Source organism: Artibeus jamaicensis, unplaced genomic scaffold, assembly GCF_021234435.1.
Source record: "Artibeus jamaicensis isolate MK-2021 breed Jamaican fruit bat unplaced genomic scaffold, CSHL_Jam_final scaffold_461, whole genome shotgun sequence".
Classification (NCBI taxonomy): domain Eukaryota; kingdom Metazoa; phylum Chordata; class Mammalia; order Chiroptera; family Phyllostomidae; genus Artibeus; species Artibeus jamaicensis.
The window spans coordinates 15,564,354-15,588,988 of record NW_026522045.1 but is presented as its reverse complement, the minus strand read 5'-3'; positions in this window follow the sequence as shown (position 1 = coordinate 15,588,988).

Below are 24,635 nucleotides of genomic sequence, written 5' to 3'. Positions count from 1 at the left end.
GGAGGAAGCAAAACTGTCACTGTTTACAGATGACATGATAGTGTACATGGAAAATCCTATAGACTCTACCCAAAAATTGCTTGAACTAATTAATGAATTTGGCAAAACAGCTGGTTACAAAGTCAATATCCAGAAATCAAAGGCATTTTTGTATATACCAACAGTGAATCAGCTGAAGCAGGAATCAAGAAAAAAATCCCATTCGATATAGCAAAAAGAAAAATAAAATATCTGGGAATAAACCTAACTAAGGAGGTAAAAAACCTGTATGCTGAAAACTACACAGCCCTGAAGAACGAAATCAAGGAAGACACAAACAAATGGAAACATATACCTTGTTCATGGATTGGAAGAATTAACATCATCAAAATGTCCATACTACCCAAAGCAATATACAGATTCAATGCAATACCTATTAAACTACCAATGGAATATTTCACAGACATAGAAAAAAACATCGAAAATTTATATGGAACCATAAATGAGCCCGAATAGCAGCTGCTCTTTTGAGAAAGAAGAACAAAGTAGGGGGAATCACAATACCTGATATCAAACTGTATTACAAGGCCACTGTAATCAAAACAGACTGGTACTGGTATAAAAACAGGCACATAGACCAATGGAACAGAACAGAGAGCCCAGAAATCAACCCAACTCTCTACAGTCAATTAATATTCGACAAAGGGGGCAGTAACATAAAATGGAGTAAAGATAGCCCTCTTCAACAAATGGTGTTGGGAGAACTGGAAAGCTACCTGCAAAAAAATGAAACTTGAGCACAGACTTACACCATACACCAAAATGAATTCAAGGTGGATAAAAGACTTAAATGTAAGTCGTGACACCATTAAAGTCCTAGAGGAGAACATTGGCAAGAAAATCTCAGATATTTCACGCAGCAACTTCTTTACTGATATTTCCCCTAGAGCAAGGAATGTAAAGGAAAGAATAAACAAATGGGATCTCATCAAAATAAAAAGCTTCTACGTGGCTAAAGAAAACAGTATTAAATTAGCAAGACAACCAACTGTATGGGAAAACATATTTGCCAATAATACCTCAAACAAAGGTTTAATCTCCAAAATATACAAAGAACTTACACGACTCCACTCTAAGAAGACACCCAACCCAATTAAAAAATGGGAAAAGGACTTGAACAAACACTTCTCCAAGGAGGACATACAGAACATCCAGAGACACATGAAGAGATGCTCAATATCGTTAGCTATCAGAGAGATGCAAATTGAAACCACAATGAGATACCACTTTACACCAGTCAGGATGGCTACCATAAACAAAGCAACAAACAACAAATGTTGGAGAGGTTGTGGGGAAAAGGGGTCCTTAGTTCATTGTTGGTGGGAGTGTAGACTGGTACAACCATTATGGAAAACACTATGGAATTTTCTCAGAAAAATAAAAATCGACCTGCCTTTTGACCCAGCAATTCCACTGCTGGGATTATATCCTAAGAATCCTAAAACATCAATATCAAAGAACCTATGCACCACAATTTTCATAGAAGCACAATTTACAATAGCCAAGAGTTGGAAGCAACCTAGGTGCCCATCAGTAAATGAATGGATCAAAAAATTGTGGTACATTTACACAATGGAATTCTATGCAGCAGAGAGAAAGATGGAGCTACTACCATTTGCAACAACATGGATGGAACTGGAAAGCATTATGCTGAGTGAAATAGGCCAGGTGCTGAAAGACAAATACCATATGATCTCACCTTTAACAGGAAGCTAAACAACAAACAAACAAGCAAGGAGAAAAATAAAAAACAAAGACACTGAAATAGAGAACAAGGGGATAGTGACGGGAGGGGAGAAGGAAGGGAAGTTAAGGGGAAAAAGGGGGAGGTATTTGGAGGAACAAATAGGAAGGACACAGGGAGGAGAACTAAGGGGGGTGGAAATGGGAGGGAGGTGGGGAGCATGGGGCGGGGAGGCTGGGATGGGAAAAATAGACAAAAACTGTACTTGAAAAATAACTAAATAAAATTAATTAAAAATAAAAAATTTTTCAAAAGAAAAAAAAGATCACATGGAGGATCAGCAACAAGAGAGTGGGAGAAGAAGGGGGGATAAGGTACAGAAAATAAGTAGCATAGGCAGTAGATAGAAAATAGATGGGGGAGAGTAAAAATAGTAGGGGAGATATAGAAGCTAAAGAACTTGAGAGACGTGTTCATGAACTAAAGGGGGGGAAGGTGGGGGAGGGGTGTGCAGGGTGGAGGGGAATGGGGGGAATAGAACAAATGTAATGGCACAATCAATAAAAACAGAAACAAAGGGAAAAAAAGGTATTTTTGAGGCTGCTAGTTGAATCTGATGGTGTGGAACCCATGGATGTGAAGGGCCTCCTGCATACATTTGTGTTCATTTAATCCTAAGGTTCTTTTATAAGATAAATTGTAAGATAACTAGGTTACTCTGTGAACTGAATGCTTATCTTCCCCAAAGTCATATGTTGAACCCTAATAACCAGGGTGATGGTATTTGCATGTGGGATCTTTGGGAGGTAATTGGGTTTAAATGATGTCATGAGGATGGAGTCCCCAGGATGGGATTAATGTTCTTATTAAATGAGAAGGAGGTTTAAAAAAAATGTCCATACTACCGAAAGCAATATACAGATTCAATGCAATACCTATTAAAGTACCAATGGCATATTTCACAGACATAGAACAAATACTTCGAAAATTTATATGGAACCATAAATGAGCCTGAATAGCATCTGCTCTTTTGAGAAAGAAGAACAAAGTAGGGGGAATCACAATACCTGATATCAAAATGTATTACAAGGCCACTGTAATCAAAACAGCCTGGTACTGGTATAAAAACAGGCACATAGACCAATGGAACAGAACAGAGAGCCCAGAAATCAACCCAACTCTCTACAGTCAATTAATATTCGACAAAGGGGGCAGTAACATAAAATGGAGTAAAGATAGCCTCTTCAACAAATGGTGTTGGGAGAACTGGAAAGCTACCTGCAAAAAAATGAAACTTGAGCACAGACTTACACCATACACCAAAATGAATTCAAGGTGGATAAAAGACTTAAATGTAAGTCGTGACACCATTAAAGTCCTAGAGGAGAACATTGGCAAGAAAATCTCAGATATTTCACGCAGCAACTTCTTTACTGATAGGTCCCCTAGAGCAAGGAATGTAAAGGAAAGAATAAACAAATGGGATCTCATCAAAATAAAAAGCTTCTGCGTGGCTAAAGAAAACAGTATTAAATTAGCAAGACAACCAACTGTATGGGAAAACATATTTGCCAATAATACCTCAGACAAAGGTTTAATCTCCAAAATATACAAAGAACTTACACGACTCCACTCTAAGAAGACACCCGACCCAATTAAAAAATGGGAAAAGGACTTGAACAAACACTTCTCCAAGGAGGACATACAGAATATCCAGAGACACATGAAGAGATGCTCAATATCGTTAGCTATCAGAGAGATGCAAATTGAAACCACAATGAGATACCACTTTACACTAGTCAGGATGGCTATCATAAACAAAGCAACAAACAACAAATGTTGGAGAGGTTGTGGGGAAAAGGGGTCCTTAGTTCACTGTTGGTGGGACTGCAGACTGGTACAACCATTATGGAAAACTGTATGGAATTTTCTCAGAAAAATAAAAATCGACCTGCCTTTTGACCCAGCAATTCCACTGCTGGGATTATATCCTAAGAATCCTAAAACATCAATATCAAAGAACCTATGCACCACAATGTTCATAGCAGCACAATTTACAATAGCCAAGAGTTGGAAGCAACCTAGGTGCCCATCAGTAAATGAATGGATCAAAAATTGGTGGTACATATACACAATGGAATTCTATGCTGCAGAGAGAAAGAAGGAGCTACTACCTTTTGCAACAACATGGATGGAACTGGAAAGCATTATGCTGAGTGAAATAGGCCAGGTGCTGAAAGACAAATACCATATGATCTCACCTTTAACAGGAAGCTAAACAACAAAACAAACAAGCAAGCAGAAAAAAAAAACAAAGACACTGAAATAGAGAACAAGGGGATAGTGACCAGAGGGGAGAAGGAAGGGAAGTTAAGGGGAAAAAGGGGGAGGGATTTGGAGGAACAAGTAGGAAGGACACAGGGACGAGAACTAAGGGGGGTGGAAATGGGAGGGAGGTGGGGAGCAAGGGGCGGGGGAGGCTGGGATGGGAAAATAGACAAAAAACTGTACTTGAAAAATAACTAAATAAAATTAATTTAAAAATATGAAAGATTAGAACTGATACAACAGAAATAAAAAGAATTGTAAGAAATTACTACCAAGAACTATATTCCAATAAATTTGAAACCTACGTGAAATGGACAAACTTACACATTAATAAGATTTTTCAAATCTGAATCAAGAAGTATCAGAAAGCCCAAAGAGAACAATAGCAGATAGTGAAATTTAAGCAGTGATCAAAAAACTAACCTCACAGCACACACAGCCCTTGACCGTACCTTTTCACAGGAGAATTTTACAAAATATTTAAGGAATAGCTAATCCATTGACCTCTCTCCTTAGGCGTATACTGCCCCACCCCTAGTGGAGAATCCTCCCTCTGAATCCTAAGACATGGACTTCCCACGCCTCTGCGCTTTTGACTTCCTTTTACACACCCCATCTTTGATGGCCTTGCTGACCCAAGTTATACCCCTGAAAGCTCCCTAAGAACTTGAATCTGGGGATCTAAAATGAAGGCATGGTTTTTACTTGTTTGCACTGTATTTTTATTTAAGATCACACTATTCTAAAAAATCCAAGAAGGGGGAATAATCCCCAATTTTTTTTATGAGGACAGTATCATCCTGATCCCAAGATCAAATAAAGACACAACAAAGAAAGAAAACTACAGGCCAATATTGCTGATGAACTTAGAGGCTAAAATCCTCAATGGAATGTTGACAAACCATATCCAAGCATACATCAAAAAGATCATACAACACCAGCAGGTAGGATTCATCCCAAGGATGCATGGATGGTCCAATAGCCACGCACCAATATAGTACATCACATAAACAAAGGGAAAGACAAAAAATCAAATGAGCATATCAAAAGATGCAAAAAAGCATATGAAAAGATACAGCACCAATTTATAATAAAAATACTCAGCACAGTGGGAACAAAGGGAGCATACCTCAACATAATAAAGGCCACATACATACTAAATGGGCAAAAACTAAAAGCTTTTTCACAAAGATCAGGAAGAAGACAAAGGTGTCCACTTTCACTACTTTTATTCAACATAGTATTAGAAGTATTAGCCATAGTTATCAGACAAGAATAATAAAGGCATCCAAATTGGAAAGGAGGAAACAGAACTGTCATTGTTTTCAGATGACATGATAGTGTACATAGACACCCTATGGATGCCACCAAAAAAATTACTTGAACTAGTAAATGGATTTGACAAAACATCGGGGTACAAAATCAATATTCAGAAATTAAAGGAATTTTTGTACACCAAGGAAGCTTCTTCACATTTAAAGAAAATATCAGCAAAATGAAAACAGAACCAAGCATGTGGGAAGTATATTTGCCAATGATTCCTCAGACAAGTGTTTGATCTCCAAAATATATAAAGAACTCACACAATTACAGTCTAGGATGAAAAAAAAATTAAAAAGTGGGCAAAGGCCCTGAACAAACACCTATCTAACAAGGACCTACAGAGGGCCCAGAGACATATGAAAGGATGTTCAACATCACTACATGGGTGAGATATACAAATTAAAACAACAATGAGACAACACTTCACACTGGTAAGAATGGCCTTCATAAACAAATAAACAAACAAGTGCAGGTGAGGTTGTATACAAAAGGGAACCCTGTTGGTGGGTATGCTGACTGGTGCAGCCGCTGTAGAAAACTGTATGGAATTTCCTCAGAAAACTAAAAATAAAACTGCCTTTTGACCCAGCAATTCCACTGCTGGAATTATAGCATAAGAATCCTGAAAGACCAAAAACCTGGCTGGTGTAGCTCAGTGGAATGAGCGCAGGCCTGCGAACCAGAGTATCGCGGTTCGATTCCCAGTCAGGGCACATGCCTGGGTTGCAGGCCAGTTCCCAGAAGGGGACACACAAGAGGCAACCATACATTGATATTTCTCTCCCTCTCTCCTTCCCTTCCCCTCTAAAGATAAATAAATAAAATCTTAAAAAAAGAATCCTGAAAGACCAATTCAAAAGAACCTCTGCACCCCAACTGCACCCCAATGTTCATAGCAGCACAATTGTAAATGGCCAAGTGTTCAATGTAACCTAAGTAACCTAAGTGCCCGTCAGTACATAATTGGATAAAAAACTATGGTATTATTACACAATGGAATACTGGACAGCAGAGAGAATGAAGGAGCTCCTACCTTTCCCAACAGCATGGATGAATCTGCAGAGCATTATGTCAGGCAGTGGAAGACAAATACTATATGATCTCAACCATAAGTGGAACCTAATCAAAAAATCAAACAAGCAAGCAAAATATAACCAGAGGGTATGTAATAAAGAACAAACCGACAGTCACCAGAGGAGAGGATGGAGGGTGATAACTGGATGAAGAAGGGAAAGAGTAGGCAAAGAGCATATGCAAAGGACCCATTGACAAAGACAACAGAGTGGGGGGGAAGGTCGATGTGGGAGGTGATGTTGGGTAGGGCGGGAGAAAATAATGTGTGCAAATGGGGGACAATTGTAATTTAACAACAATAAAAATACAAAAAGATGTAACATGAGATAATACCAAAGAAGCTAGCATGTAAGGACTCTCCGACCACTTGCCTAGCCTCCAACAGAATGGATGTAATTGAAGTATAGTTTTGTAACTGATACTGAGGTCAGGCTGTATTACACAAGGAAATTAGCTCTTTTTCTTGAGAGTTTCAGGATCAACCTTTTACCAGTTCATAAGAATAACTAATCATTTGGTGTATTTCCCGCAGAGGCTGGAGGCCAATATAATACTGTTTAACACAGAAGAAAGATCCCTACTGTGGTGAAATATTTGTTACCTATGTGGCCCTGGGTTGTTCTGTTCTCAGGGATCTACTGTATTAGGCAAGACTATTTTTGTAAAACACCAGGGGGAGAGGCAAGTGAGCTGCGTGTGTAAACTGCCCCCATTCTTGCTCTGAGGCTAGAGAAAGAGAAAAAAATATTCTTGTAGATTACTGTGTTCCTATAGCGTGTTTGAACGAGAGATATTTTATTTTCTAGTGACCTTCACAACTTTTAGAAAGGCTAGAGAAAGGGTATGGGAGATATCAAGCTTGGCACAGCTTGTTCCTGGGACTGCCGCTTGTTGGCCCCTGGAGGAAGAATTCAGTGTTAATTTTTTTTCCTCCTGAGTATTACAGTCTACCTAAGAGGCTCCCTGATGGAATCAAAACCAAGTTACTTCTTTTTAAAACAGAATAAAAAATGACAGACAGAGTTTCAAGGAGGGACTGGAACACTAGCCTCAGAATCTTACCCAACACCAAACAATATTGACAGGCTGGTAGACAGAGTGCCCTAATTGTGTTACTTATCTGTAACAGGTTTTTGTTTTTTTGAAGAGAATCTGGAGGTCCTTGATGAATTCATAAGCATATGTCTCAAGCTGTGGTTCTTGTGGGTATTTATAAGAAACAGGTTTAGCCCTGGCTGGTGTGGCTCATTGGACTGAGTGCTAGTCTGAAAATCAAAGGGTCACAGGTTTGATTCCTAGTCTAGGACACATGCCTGGGTTGTGGGCCAGGTGCCCAGTAGGGGGTGTGCAAGTGGCAATGACACATTGATGTTTCTCTCCCTCTCTTTCTCCTTCCCTCTCTCTAAAAAAATAAAATAAAATCTTTTAAAGTTAACTTCAAAGAAAACAGTCTTAGCCTGGACTGGTGTGGCTCGGTGGATTGAGCACTGGCCTACAAACCAAAGGGTCTCTGGTTTGATTCTCAGTCAGGGCACATCCCTGGGTTGTAGGCCAGGTCCCTAATAGTGGCACATGAGAGGCAAACCATACATTGATGTTTCTCTCCTTCTCTTCCTCCTTCCTGACCCCTCTCTCTAAAAATAAATAAACGTAATTAAAAACAAACAGATTTAACTTCAAATAGGTGAACCAAAGTGGCTATTTCCATAAGATTTATTGCAGTTGTGGTGTTTAGTACAACCCGAAGTGAACCCTTCTAGGTTTTAAATAGACATGTCCCTTGATTTGACTTGTTTGTGTTGGTTGCCTTAATTTCTATACCCCTGTAATGCTTGTCTAACTAAATGAGGACTGCCCCTAAATTCCTGAGGGTGGGCAATTCCTGGTTATAGACTTTCCTGTTTATTCTGAGGGTCATGAGGAGGGGTTCCAGAGAAGGGAGTGAGGGCAGAGTAAGTGACCCCTGTGTAAAAGATTATTGTCCTACCTGCCACATTCATGTGTACCCTAGGTTCTAGTCCAGTGATGGTAAGCTCTTGAGGTGGGGTTAACTGGGATGTGCAGCTTTAGTAGGATTCTCCTTTGTCTAATGACCCTTATTTCAATACACATGACAGTGTCTTTTGGAGCAGGCTGTGCAGAGTCTGTGGGATGTGACTGTGAATGTCCCGTAAGCAGCTAGAACTTGGGCATGGCTAGTCTCCTTCTATTCCTTCTCCTGAACTCTGGCCTCCCTTTTCCATTGTATAGCAGGAGTGTGGATGGAAAGATGCCTATGGAATGGCTGTTAGATGGCATTACAGCAGAATATAGCTTACATTTGTAGTATAGGTCTCCTCTGCCCCTTAAATGGAAAAATGTCTGTACATATGGGATTTCTGAAAAGTCATTAAATTGGAATATGGTATTGTGATTTCAGCTCCTGTATATTGGCTAAGATTCTTCATCAGCTAACCGGTATTGAGGCTAAGCAGTGTTGCGATATATATATATATATATATACTCCTTCTTTAGAGTTAAGGGGTCAAACTGCACCTAGCAGGGTTCCATCTGGGCAAGGCTCCGATTTCCCATCTGGAAGGAATATATCTTCCCTCCAGCCAGTGGGAGGAGTACCCCAACACAGCTGTATTCTCTTTAAAGCTGTAATCAACAAAAGGGCCTTTATTTATTTCTATTCTGTAGTGGCTTTTGCTCTTTCTTTGCCCTGCCTTGATTGTTGAAAGTACTAGTGGCTATTTCTATCAATTGCTCAGTGAGTGAATGTATTTCTAGAAGTGTTCAGCCCTTAATAGGCTTAGGGTTGATATTTGTAGTTTTGTAAAGGCTTAATAATTATCCCTGAAGAGGTGGGGTTTTATTTTTCCCTTCTTGTCCTTCCTTTGCCCTGGCCCAATACATTTAGTCAGGGTCCTGATCTGGGATTGTAATTTCCAGTAGTTGATGTGTGCTGTTAAGTAGGATGGCTAAAAATGCCTGTATGTATGGGATTTCTGATTACCTGCCTAGGCATTTGCAGAAGAGACTAAGTTTGTAGGTACTTTAGGGTCCCACACAGTGACCAAACCTCCCCATCTGCTAGTTGACATTGGGGCCAAGCTATGTTACAAGATCAGTCAGTCTTTCTTTAAGTATTAAGGATAAAATTATGACTAATTAGAAAGGGTAAATCTTAGGGGGTACCACTAAGTACAGACACTATTGGTTGCCCATCTAGAAAAGAAAAAAAATTCTCATAATAAGCCCAGAAAAGTTTTCAGCATAAGCCTGGCAAGGGAACATAGGCAGTACACTAGACAGTCTGACCCTTTTTCTAGAGGGTTGAGAAAGAGTCTTAGTAGTTCTTGCACCTTCCTGAGAGCAAAAAGCTTAGTAGGGAGTCAAGGAGTTAAATAGCAGTAGCTATTCCCTGGGAGTAAGCTGGAAAGAAGTTTGTTTTGCCCTTAGAGTGGTTTCCCCCCTCTGCTCTGGAATCTGGGGGAAAAACAACTGAGGTATCAGGCTCAGGCCTCAAGCTGTGGCTGAAAAGGATTTGAATTGTAAAGTGTTACCTTTTTTTCCTCTGCATTGGAAACAAAGGCAACTTGCTGTTTCTCGCATATTCAGTTTGAGTAATTTGTAGTGTTTCAAAGACTTATATTCCTATTTTCTTTCTTTAAGATACAGCATTCTAATATAAGTATAATAACTTTCTTAAAACTTAAGCCTGATTAGCTTGGTTCATTTGAACAGGATCTGGTAACTCCTAGGTCTGGAATTTTACAGTGTTTCAAAGATTTATATGCTTGCTTTCCCTACTCATTTCTTTTTTACTTCTATCCTTCCCATCCACACATGGATGTGGTAAATATCTCTTTCCTTATTCCTCCTTACCCTTCTTCCTTCACTTTCTTAATTCATTTTTTTCCTTCCCTTGCCTTCATTGTTGGGAACTGCTGTGCCTCATTTCAGGAGTTGTAACCACCTCCCATGGATATGGTTGAGTGAGCAACCTCCAGAATGTGAGCCACTAAGGAGACAAAGCTTATTTCCCTGGCAGGAGCACTGCTTCTGCTTCATCCATCTCTGGCCCCCAATGCTTGATCAGTCAGTCAATGACAGGTAAGACCCCTCAGAGGGGGGCGACCTAAGCCAGACACAGTCACTTGGGAGGCCCTCAGTGAAGTACCGGAGGGGGTTGCAGCAAAGAGGGAGTGATGGACCCTCGCTCCCTGGCTATTCTGACATAGCCTGAGTGTCATATCATTATGGTCAGAAAGGATGCTCGATATGATTTCAATCTTCTTAAATTTATAAACACATGTAAGGGCAAAAGATTTATACCATTGTTGGGAACCACTCTGCCTGGTTTCAGGAGTTGTAACTGTGCCCCATGGCTAAGGCTGAGTGTGCGACCTCCAGAATGTGAGCCAGTAAGGAGACAAAGCTTGTCTCTGGCAGCAATGCTGCTTCTGCTTCAACCCCTGCCCCCAACGCTTGGTCAGTTAGTCAGGGACTGGTAAGACCCCTTAGAGGGGGGGCAAACTAAGCCAGACGCAATCACTTGGGAGGCCATCATAGAAGGACTGGGGGGCTGCAACAAAGAGGGAGTGATGGACCCTCACCCCCTGCCCCCACTATTCTGACATAGCCTGAGTCCCTGTTCCCATCTGGGAGAAGCGCTTCCTGGCTCTAATCCACATAAGCCTAAAACCTATGATGGGGGAGGAGGTGCAGCCCTTTGCCAGCTAGAGTGGGATCTGGGGTGATCGGGCATAAGAAAGAATCCACAAAGTCCTGTGAAGCATGCTTTGCTAAGAGTGTTTTCATTCATATGATAAGAGTCTGAGCAGGAAATGAGTATGTCTCCCAAAGGTTTTGCAACCCCCTTACCTGACAGACACTGACTCAGACTAAGCCCACAGATTTCTTTGAAATGTTATCTATTGTTTGATTCTTGCTGCCTGACATTGATTGATGAGCTTTACCTGTATTCCTGTGTACTACAAACCTATTAAAAGCCGTTGAGGAAGGGGTTATTGGTCCTTCTCCTTTGAGAGATTGACCACCTCTCCTCCCCAAGCAGATCATGTCTTGGTAGTTTCACTTTCATCTGTGGCTGATGGGGGGACTTTGCAGGCAAAGTTGCCCCCACATACAATCTGAAGAGAAACCAGAGTATAACCAGAGACATTAAAATTAAGAACAATCTGACATTAACCACAAGGGAGGGGGGATAATGGGGAAAAGGGTTTTCAGGAACTACTATAAAGAACACATGGACAAAACCAAGAGGGAGGGTGGAAGCAAGGGAGGGAGGTGGGTTTGGCTGGGGTTGGGGGAAAATGCAGACAACTGTAATTGAACAACAATAAAATAATTTAAAAGTAAAAAATATATAAACACATGTTTTGTGTCCAACATGTAATCTATTTTTGAGAATGTTCCATGTGTAGTTGACAAAAATGTATATTCTGTAGTTCTGAAGTGAAATGGTCTAAAGATATCAAATAAATCTATCAGATCTGATGTGGCATTTAAGATCATTCTTTCCTTGTTGATTTTCTGTCTGGAATATCTATCTATTGATGTCCATGGGATTCTAAAATCCCTTACTAATACTGTATTACTGTCAATATCTCACTTATGTCCACCAAGATTCCTTCTATGAATTTAGTTGTTCCTATGTTTTGTGCACAATTGTTTACAAGGTTTGTACCCTCTTGGTAGATTGCTCCCTTTCCTATTATTTAGTATTATTGGTCTCTTGTTATGGCCTTTAAAAAAAAGTCTGTTATCTGATATAAGTATTTCTATCCCAGCTTTTTTTTTTCATTCTATTTGCATGATATAACTTTCATCTCTTTACTTTTAATCTTTGTGTATGTTTTATCTGAGTTGGGCCTATTGTAGACAACATATATATATGGGTCTTCTTTTCTTATCTGTTCAGCTACCTTATGCCTTTTGATTGGAGCATTTCATTTACATTTAAAGAAATTATGAATAGGTACATATTCGTTGTCATTTTTATAACTATATTTTTATGTTTTTCTTCTTTTTTAAGGATTTTATTATTTCTTTAGAGAGGGTAAGGGAGAGAGAAAGAGAGGGAAAGAAGCACCCTCTCTTTCATGTGGTTGCCTTTCGTGTGACCCCTACTGGGGACCTGGCCTGCAACTCAGGCATGTGCCCTGATTGAGAATCAAACCACAGACCCTTTAGTTCATAGGCCAGCACTCAACCACTGAGCCACACCAGCCAGGGCTGTTTTATCTTCTCAAAGAAGACCTTTAATATTTCTTGTAATACTGCTTTAGTTGTACTGGAGTCCTTAGCTTTTCCTTTTCTGGAAAGTTCATTATTTTTCCTTCAATCTTGAATAATATTCTCAGTTCTAGGTCTTTGTTTTTTATCACTTTGAACATTCCATTCCAATCCCATCTGGCCTGAAATGTTTCCTTAGTGAAATCAGCTGATAACCTTATGGAAGCTCCCTTGTAGGTAAATGACCCATCTCTCTCATGCTGCTTTTAAGACTCTCTCTTTGTCATTAACCTTTGCCATTTTTAGTATGATTTGTCTTGGTGTAGCCTCCTTTGGGTTCCCTTGTTTGGAATATCTGTGCTTCATGGACTTGTGTATCTTTTTTCTTCACCAGGTTTTAGAATTTTTCAGTCATTACTTCTTCAAATATATTCTTAATCTTTTCCTCTCCCTCTTCTTACTCCTGTACCCCATGATATGTTTATTGTTACACCTCTTGATATCCTGAAATTCCCTTAAACTATACTCTTTTTTAACTATTTTTTTATGTTACTACTTCATTGGGTGTTTTAAGCTACCTTGTCTTACAAATCATTGATTCCTACTACTGTATTTTTCATTTCAGATATTGTATTCTTCACTTCTGAATGGTTCTTTTTCATGATTTCTATGTCTTTTTTCACACTGTTGAAATTCTCTCTAAGTTCCCTGAGTATGCTTGTATCCATTGTTGAACTCTGAATCAGGTAAACTTTTAGCCTGCATTTCATTTAAGTCCTCAGAACAAAGGGCTCATTCTCTTAGCATCTTGACCCCTTGGCCCTAATGGCTCTTTTTGCCACATGGGGAGGGGCACTGTTTTGGCCACCTTCATTCTAGACACCCTTGCTTTTGCTTTTCTATTAGAACTTGGCATTAGTAAACTTTGCTTGAACACCAGTAGACTTGCTGGCTTATAATTCTTTACTGTGTTGACGAGAAAAACCAAGATCCTGGGAGTTTTCTTCCAAAACACATTATGCCATGACTTGGATAGTGACTTGGATCTTGCCCTTTATCTCCAACTGTTAGGAATGTAGTGAATGTGATGTCTCACCTCTGGGGTAAAGGAGATGCTGCACTATAGGGACAGGGCATTCAAACATGCTAAGCCTGTGTTTGGAGGTAGAAAAATTGAAACCTGGAATGAGTGCTCTGGCTCTGCCCTGGCTCCAAAGACAAAAGAGGCACTTCTTCCCTTGGTTGTCCCTTTGTTGAGTGGGAGCTTCATGGAGGTGTTGGAAATCAATCCCTAAGATATCCAGTGGCCTCACAGCAAACTCCCATCACACCGCATCCTTAGCCTTTTCTGCCTCTAAACCTGGCCAGAAGAGTCAGTTTAGATCACTGGCCTGTTGTAAGCTTGTAGAATTTCCCTCTCCCAAGTAGGTTCTTGCAGCATCTTTCTTTTCTCTGGCATCTCAATTTATGCCCAAATACATTTTGTAGGATACAGGGAGGACAATATTAAATTTGCAAGGTGAAGGTCTTGCTGTCTCCCTCTCAAGAAATTGCTTCACCCCACAGATACAGGTCAAGCATTTAAAAGCCACTAAGGTACTTGCTGCAACAAAGACACATGTGAAAGGATAAGCCTTGATGTGGACCAGGACAGAATGGTAGGTTTCCTGCCAGCTGCAAAAAGAAGTGCATACAATGAGGAGTACACTGCAAAGCAGGGGTGTCAAACTCATTTTCACTGGGGTCCACATTGGCCTCACAGTTGCCTTCAAAGGGGTGAATACAATTTTAGGACTGTATAAATGAAACTATCCCTTAACTAGGGATAAGGATCTTGGCACTGCCGCAAGGTAGAAACAAGGTGCTGGACAAGATAAAACAAGGTCAGGGGCTGGATTCAGTCTGTGGGCCTTGTGTTTGTCACCCGTGCTGTGGAATGATCATACTTTCATTCCTGCAGTGCATTCCCTACTTAGGTTTAGTTCTTGAGAGGAGAAAGCAAGATTTTAGCCCTTAGTAGAAAGTGCTGGCTTTTCCAGGTTCCTTTCTCCTAATTATGCGTTTCTTTGTTCAAATTTGTTTCATTAATAAGTTTCTCCTTCTTCATTTTGTAGTATACTCCTTAGGTCAAATACTCCATAACCTAATCAGGCTTAAGTTTTAAGAGATGTATTATGCTTACTTTAGAATATTGGGTATACCTGGATGGTGTAGCTCAGTGGATTGAGCACAGGCTGCAAAACAAAGGGTCTCTGGTTCGACTCCCAGTCAGGACACATGCCTGGGTTGCAGACCAGGTCCCCAGTGGGGGCCATGTGAGAGGCAACCACACATTGATGTTTCTCACCCTCTCTTTCTCCCTCCCTTTCCCTTTCTCTAAAAATAAATACATAAGTAAATAAATAAATAAATAAATAAATAAATAAAACCTTTAAAAAGAATATTGGGTATATATATTACAGAAATTTCAAGAAAATTGTGAATAGTCTGTGTAAGTAGAAGAAGGATTGTATAGGGGGAAGGAAATAAAAAGAAGGAATTAAGAAAGTGAAGTGTGGGGGAAACTGCATGCAAGTCTCCCTGTCCACCACGGATGAAAATAATACTACCAAGACATGATCTGCTTGGGGAGGAGAGGTGGTCAATCTCTCAAAGGAGAAGGACCAATAACCCCTTCCTCAACGGCTTTTAATAGGTTTGTAGTACACAGGAATACAGGTAAAGCTCATCAATCAATGTCAGGCAGCAAGAATCAAACAATAGATAACATTTCAAAGAAATCTGTGGGCTTAGTCTGAGTCAGTGTCTGTCAGGTAAGGGGGTTGCAAAACCTTTGGGAGACATACTCATTTCCTGCTCAGACTCTTATCATATGAATGAAAACACTCTTAGCAAAGCATGCTTCACAGGACTTTGTGGATTCTTTCTTATGCCCGATCACCCCAGATCCCACTCTAGCTGGCAAAGGGCTGCACCTCCTCCCCCATCATAGGTTTTAGGCTTATGTGGATTAGAGCCAGGAAGCGCTTCTCCCAGATGGGAACAGGGACTCAGGCTATGTCAGAATAGTGGGGGCAGGGGGTGAGGGTCCATCACTCCCTCTTTGTTGCAGCCCCCCAGTCCTTCTATGATGGCCTCCCAAGTGATTGCGTCTGGCTTAGTTTGCCCCCCCCTCTAAGGGGTCTTACCAGTCCCTGACTAACTGACCAAGCGTTGGGGGCAGGGGTTGAAGCAGAAGCAGCATTGCTGCCAGAGACAAGCTTTGTCTCCTTACTGGCTCACATTCTGGAGGTCGCACACTCAGCCTTAGCCATGGGGCACAGTTACAACTCCTGAAACCAGGCAGAGTGGTTCCCAACAATGGTATAAATCTTTTGCCCTTACATGTGTTTATAAATTTAAGAAGATTGAAATCATATCGAGCATCCTTTCTGACCATAATGGTATGATACTAGAAATTGGTGACAAAATATTTTTGAAAAACTACACAAAGATATGGATTATAAAAACATATAATGAAACAATTAACGAGTTAATCATCAGATCAAGGAAGAAATAAAAAGGTACCTTGAAAGACATGAGAATGAGAACACATACCAAAATCTATGGGGTGAAGTTAAAGTGGTCTTAGGAGGGAAATCCACTGAATTATAGTCCTACCCCAAGAAATAAGAAAAATCTCAAAGAAAGGATCTAACTGTACACTTAAAAGAACTAGAAAAAGAACAACAAACAAAGTCCAAAATGAGGAGAAGAAAGGAAATAATAAGGATCAGAGCAGAAATAAATGAAACAGAATCTAAAAAATCAATACAAAAGTTAAATGAAACCAAGAGATAGTTCTATGAAAAGGTAAAGAAGACTCATAATGAAAAAGAGAGAGGAAACCTAAATGAATAAAATCATAAATGAAGAGAAGTAATAACAGACACCAAAGAAATACAATAGATTTTAATAGTATACTATCAACAACATTGGACAATCTGGTCAAAATGGATAAATTCCTAGATATATACAATCTTCAAAATAGACTCATAAATATTAAAAAAATTAATAGACAAGTTACAACTAAAGAAATTGAACAATACTTTAAAATCCTGGACTGGATGATTTCAAAAGTGAATTTTACCAAATACTCAAAGAATTGAAACCTACCCTTCCCAAAATATTTCAAAAAATTCAAGAGGAAGGAAGACTCCTAAGCTCACTTTTAAAAGGTTAGTATTATCCAACATTCAAAACAAGATAAAAACACTACAGAGAAAAAAATGAAGGGTCAATATCCCTGATGAACTTAGAACCTAAAATCCTCAACAGAATACTTGCAAATTGATATTAGCAATATATTAAAAAATTCATACAGTATGATCAAGTGACATTAATTCTCAGGATGAAAAGTTGGTGCAGTATTCACAAACCAATAAACATGATACACAAAATAAGCTAAATGAAGGAAGAAAATCATATGATCATATCAATGGATGGAGTAAAGAATTTAACAAAATCTAGCATCCATTTATGATAGAAACTTTCAGCAAGTGGTAAGATAGGTATGTTTACATAATAAAGGTCATTTTAACAAACACACAACTAACATCATACTCAATGGGGAAAAACTAAAAACATTTTGCTTAAGATTAGGGTAAATACAAGAGATATCTGCTTTCACCTCTCTTATTCAATATAGTACTGGAGTCATAGCCACAACAATCAAGCAAGAATAAGATATAAAAGCCATTTAAATAGGAAAGGAAGAAGTAAAACTATCATAATTTGCAGATGATGTGATACTGTATAGAGAATCCTAAAAATCCTGTCAAAAACTATTAGATAAATGAATTCATCAAACAAGTAGGATACAAAATAAATATCCAGAAATCAGTTGCATTTTAATGCAATAATATGGAAGTTTCAGAAAGGGAAACTAATAATACAATTCCATTTACAATTGCACCAAAAAATTGTCTTGGGATATATTTAATAAAAAATCTAAATGACCTGCACTTGGAAAATTATAAGATACTGAAGAAAAACTGAGCAAGATACAAATAAGTGGAAGCATATAACATGCTCATGGACAGAAAGAATTAACATCATTAAAATATTCATACTACCCAGAGCAATCTATAGATTCAACCCAATTCTTATCAAAATACCAAAAGTGTATTTTACAGAAGTAGAAGTAGTATTTTAAAAATTTGTATGGGACAACAAAAGACCCAGAGTAACCAGGGCAATCTTTAAAATGAAGGCAAAGTTGCAGGAATCAATGATCTGATATCAAACTATTCTATAAGACTATAGCAATAATTTTGAGCAATAATTAAATAAATTTTAAAAATGTAAAAGAAGACTATAGCAATCAAAATGGCATTGGACTAGCATAAAGACTGGCATGTAGATCAATGGAACAGAAGACAGTTCAGAAATAAACCTATGCCTTTATGGGCAATTAATATTTGCAAAGGAGGCAAGAGTGTACAATGGGAGTAAAGATAGTCCATTCAATACATGTTGTTGGGAATATGGACAGATGTGCAAAAAAAAAAACTAGACAACTAAGTCACATTATATACATAATACAAAAGAAAAAGCAAACCAAATATAAACAGAGGCATTGAAATTAAGAACAATCTAATAGTCAGAGGGGATGGGGGGAGAGGGCAATGGGGGGAAGGGTTTTCAGGAACTACTATAAGGGACACATGGACAAAACCAAAGGGAGGGTGGAAGCAGGGGAGAGAGAGGTGAGATTGGCTGGGGTGTGGGGGAGTGATGGAGGCAAAAATGCAGACAACTGTAATTGAACAACAATAAAGTCATTAAAAAAAGAATATAGTCAAAATAGTTTAAAGACTTTAGTGTAAGATCGAAAACCATAAAAATCCTGAAAGAAAACACACAGTAAAATCTTTGACATTTCTAGTAGCAATGTTTCTTTTCTGAAATGTCTCCTCAGGCAAGGGAAACAAAAGAAGAATTAAACAAGTGGGACTACATCAAGCCAAAAAGTTTTTGCACAGCAAATGAAAACATCAACAAAATCAAAAGACAAATCACAAATGGGAGAACATATTTACTGATGATACATTTTATGAGGGGCTAATGTGCAAAATTTATAAAGAACTTATAAAACTTAACACCAAAAAACAAACAATTAAAAATGGGCAAAGGTCATGAATAGACACTTCTCTAAAGAGGAAACACAGATGGCTAATAGATGTATGAAAAGATGTTTAACATCACTGATAATCAGATAAATGAATGAGATGTTTCCTCACACCTATCAGAATGGCTACCATCAATAAATCAACAAAAAACAAGTGTTAAGAATTTGCAGAAAAGGAAACCCTTTTGTTCTGTTGATGTGAATGCAGATTGGTATAGCCACTGTGAGAAATACAATGGAAATTACCTCAAAAATTAAAGATGGAACTGCCTCATGACCCACTGAAATAATTTCTGGGAATATATCGAGTGAAACCTGAAACACTAATTTGAAAAATCATGCACCCCTATGTTTATTGCAGCATAATTTGCAATAGCCAAGATTTAGAAGCAGCCCAAGTGTCCAAAAGTGGATGAGTGCATAAAAAGTTGTGGTACGTTTACACAGTTGAACACTACTTGATGGTAAAAAGAAAGGAAATCTTACCTTTAACAGCATGAATGGACCTGGAGTTTATTATGATAAGTGAAATAACTGTGTCAGAGAAAGACAAATACCCTATGATTTCATTTATATGTGGAATCTAGTGAACAAAAATAAAAACTGAACAACCAAAATAGAAACCAACTCATAGATTCAGAGAAAAAACTGACAGATGTTAGAGGGGAGGGGTTTTGGGGGACATCATGAAAATTGTGAAAGGATTAATAAAAATAAAACTCAGACACAGACCATGGTATGGTGATTACCAGAAGGAAAGTTGGGTGGGTAGTGTTAGAAGGTAAAGGGGGGATGAATGGTTACTGTGGGAGGCTTGAGTTTGGGTGGTGAACAGACAATGCAGTGTACAGATGATGTGTTATAGAATCGTGCACTAGAATCCATTATAGTTTTTTTTACTAATGTCACCCCAATAAATCCAATATTTTTCTAAATGAAAGTTACACATGACTGTAGGGATTAATTTTTCTGGCTGTTGTGTCTCAGTGGATTGAGCACTGGCCTGTGAACCAAAAGGTCGCTGGTTCATTTCCCAGTCAGGGCAAATGCCTGGGTTGCAGGCCAGGTCCCCAGTTGGGACTGTGCAAGAGGCAACCAACTGATGTTTCTCTTCCTCTCTTTCTTCCTCTGTTCTCCTTTCTAAGAATAAATAAATTAAATATTTAATAGAAAGATTAATTGAATATTTATATGCCTTGCTGAAAGTACTTTATATATGTGATCTCATTTAATTGTCACATCAACCAATATTATACCCATTTCCCAAATGAGGAGACTGAAGACCAGAAAAGTTGAGAAATTTTTCAGCATCATATGACTAGAAAGTGATGAAGCCAAGACTTAAAATCAGTTGTTATCACTCCAGATGATACGTTTTAAACTATTATAATATACTGTCTCCTTGTGAGAGAGCTTTTCTTTTTATTTATTTATTTATTTATTTATTTATTTTAATATATTTTACTGATTGTGCCATTACAGTTGTTCTATTTCCCCCCTTCATTCCCCTCCACCCTGCACACCCCCTCCCCGATGATTCCCCCCTTTAGTTTATGACCAGGTGTCTCAAGTTCTTTAGATTCTATATTTCCCCTACTATTCTTGCCCTCCCCCTATCTATTTTCTACCTAATGTCTATGCTACTTATTTTCTGTACCTTCTCCCCCCTTCTCCTCCTCCCACTCCCCTGTTGCTAACCCTCCATGTGATCTTCGTTTCTGTGGTTCTGCTCCTGATCTAGCTGTCCTCTTAGTTTGCTTTTGTTTTAGGTGTGGTTGTTAATAACTGTCAGTTTGCTGTCCTTTCACTGTTCATCTTTTTTATCTTCTTTTTCTTAGGTAAGTCCCTTTAACATTTCATATAGTAAGGGCTTGGTGATGATGAACTCCTTGAATTTGTCCTTATCTGAGAAGCACTTTATCTGTCCTTCCATTCTAAATGAAAGTTTTGCTGGGTAGAGCAATCTTGGTTGTAGATCTTTGGTTTTCATGACTTGGAATACCTCTTTCCAGCCCCTTCTTGCCTGTAAGGTCTCTTTTGAGAAATCAGCTGACAGTCTGATGGGAACTCCTTTGTAGGTGACTGTCCCCTTAGCTCTTGCTGCTTCTAGGATTCTCTCCTTCATTTTAATTTTGGCTAATGTAATTATGATGTGCCTTGGTGTGTTCCTTCCCGGGTCCAACTTCCTCGGGACTCTCCGAGCTTCCTGGATCTCTCGGAAGTCTATTTCCTTTGCCATCTTGGGGAAATTCTCCTTTATTATTTGTTCAAATAATTTTTCAACTGGTGGTTGTGCCTTTCCCCCTTCTGGTACCCCTATAATTCGGATGTTGGAACGTTTAAAGATGTCTTGGAGGTTCCCAAGCCTCTCCTCATTTTTCTGAATTCTTATTTCTTCATCCTTTTCTGTTTGGTCATTTTTTTCTTCCTTCTGGTCCACTCCTTTGATTTGAGTCCCAGTTTCCTTCCCATTACTATTGGTTTCCTGTGCATTTCCATTCATTTCAATTAGTTTAGCCTTTGTATGTTCCTCTAATTTGTGACTAAAATCAACCAGCTCTGTGAGCATCCTGATCACCAATGTTTTGAACTGTGCATTTGAAAGTTTAGCTATTTCTTCATCACTTAGATTTATCAGCTCTGGGGTTCTGAGTTGTTCTTGAGCCATGTTTTGATCTGTTCTTGCCTGTTACATTTGAGGAGCAGAGCCTTTTCATTATTCTAAAATGATATCTCAAAAAAGGATCAGACAGCCACTAGACAGCAAACACACCCATGACCTTGGATTATCCAAGCAGAACAATCTGTGCACTGCCAATAACCTAAATTCACTTGGCCCTGCAGTAAGGGGAAAGAGACCTGCATTTGAAATCAGGTGATCTATATCTGAAGCCTTTTGATGCAACCTTGGATAAGTTCTCTTCTTTGGCTCAGTTCCCTTAAGTGTACAATGAGTGGTTTGAACTAAAATTAGGGGTGTCTTAAACAGGGGAACATAGTAATGTCACCATGAAAACTTCAAAGCAATTTACCCAGACATTGCACCAAACTTACTGAGCACCCACTGTGGGGTAGGTACAGTGGACATAAAGTTTTCTAAGATCAACTTCTCTTTTGCAAAGGTCTTTATGGCTTCAAGCATAAAGAAACAATCCTGCCCAAAGGTTTACTATGTTAAAAGCTAGAGGTCCATGCCTGAATACACATACATCTATGAAAGCAGCAATGCTTTACACTCTTTCATGGTAAAGGACACTTGACAGTGAGCAATGGGGTAAAGCTGAGGGTCAGTGACCACACCAAACTTATAAGGACCCAGGACAGGTTGCTGCAGTGAGCTAACTGCCAGCATTGACTAGTGAAGTGAACACAGCATGAATAGTAGTTTGCATGAAGATCTAGCCATGTTAGGAATCCCAATAAATCATGAGAAATAAGGGCAAGGCCATTGACTTTGCAGTCACATATACTAAATTGAAATCCCAGATTCGGGTTTTACCAGCCATGTCACCTTGGGCATATTTATTGGACTTCCCTGATTGTTGATTTCTGCAATTTGAATATGGAGACAAATAGTGCTGGACTCATAAAGTTTTATTCTGGTTTTTCTGTGTTGTTTTTTTCATTAACATTTATTGTGTCCTTTCTACTTTCCAGGTGCTGTTTTAAGTGGTTTGCATGTGTTTCATTTCATCTTTACCAAACCCCAAAGAACGTGTCCAAGTCACCCAGCTAGTAAGTAGTCAGTCTAGATCTAGTTAGTCTGATTCCAGAGGTCACACTGTTTCTAATGAAAGGTAGATGCTCCAGAATTACACATTTCCCTTTCCTTTTCTTTCAGTGTAGCAGGGACAAGAGTTCCAAATGGACAGAAGCTACTAAATCGCTTCTTTAGAAGCTAAGTCCATTAAATACACTCCATTATGAAAATGACTTCTTTAGTTCCTGTAAGTGCTTTTTGCAAGATTCATCAAACTCCCTTCCCCCATGTACACATCATTTTATAAGAGTGACAGAAATATAGCTATTAGTGCCATAGGTTTTCATAGAGTCATATAAAAACTATGTTTGAGTTGTAAAAGCCCTGAGGCATCATTTAGTCTATTCCTTTCATTTTCCACTTGAGAAAATGGAGGTTCAGAGTGGATTAGTGATTTAACTATAAGAACACACAAGCCTGTGACTGAATCAGAATAAAACCCCAGGTTCTTTGACTTCTAAGTCAATGATTTTTCTACTTTTTCACTCACTAATATCAGTAAGCAAACTTGTAAGCAGTAACCCAGTGGTTCCTTCATTTATTCCTTCATTTATTCATTTATTCATTTATTCAAGAGATCTTTGTTGGGCACTTACCTTGTGTCAGGCACTGTGCAAAGTCCTGGGATGAAAAGAAATAAGGAGGTTGTGCTTGATTTAGGAAACCCATTGTCACTCTTACTAGAAAAGGTTGAATGGCAGGTAAGAGCAAGGGAAGCCCCGTAGATCAGCAGTCCTTGACTTTGACTACATACTACAATGAACTTGGAATCTCTTAAAAATGTTAATGCCAAAGATGTCTAGGAAGCCACCTTAGACAAGTTGAATACGAATTACTGCAGTAGGGCCTGGCATCTCAAGGAAATAAACTTTCTCAATAATACAGAAGAAGTGGCAGAACCAGGATTTATACATTTCTTTTGACTTTCTTCTGACTCGAAAACCCTCTTCCACCATATTATGTTACAAAGAAAAAGCCCTTTTAGAAAATAAATAGGATATGCTATTAGGACATGTGTAATTTAAATTGTGCAGTCAGAATGTTGATCAATATTATGTTAGACTGTTCTTTTTACACTGATTCTGTTTTCTCTCATTTTTCATGCCTGCTTCCAGTATGTTTCACTATACCAAGCTAAGGTGTTGTCATTAAATAGAAAAGGACATTTGTCATCATTCAACCCCCTCTCTTCCAGGGGGTATAAACTTATGACTTTAAAATCATTCCTCATGATAAGTTTAGCCAGAGAATGGGCACAAAGAATTATGTTTTATTCTTCGTATATGTTCTCAGCATGCCTTTTCTATTTAATTTATTGGGGTGACATTGGTTAATAAAATTGTATATATCAGTTTTACGATCCAATAATACATCATTTGTATATTGCATTGTGTGCTCACCATCCCAAGTCAAGCCTCCTTCCATCACCATTTATCTTCTCTTAACCCTCTTCTACCTACCCCCACCCCCTTTCTTTTTGGTAACCACCATACTGTTGTCCATATCTATGAGGGATATTTTTTTGGCTTAATTCCTTCACCTTTTTCGCCTAGTCTCCCAACCACCCCCAACAGCTGTCATTCTGTTCTATTATCCATTCCATTAAGTTTGTCAGTTTATCTATTAGTCTGTTTCTGTTGTTAGTTTATTTTGTTATTTAGAATATCCACATATGAGTGAAATCACATGGTATTAGTGTTTCTCTACCTGGCTAATTTCAGTTAGCATAATGCTCTCTAGGTCAATCCCTGCTGGTGCAAAGAATAAGATTTTCTTCTTTTTTTTTAAGATTTTATTTATTTATCTTTTTTTAGAGGGGAAGGGAAGGAGAGAGGGAGAGAAACATCAATGTATGGTTGCCTTTCATGCATCCCCTGCTGGGAACTGGCCTGCAGGGAACCGGCCTGCAACCCGGGTATGTCCCCTGACTGGGAATCGAAGATTTTCTTCTTTTTAATGGTCAAGTAGTATTCCATCATGTAACTGTAACATAATATTTTTATCCACTCATC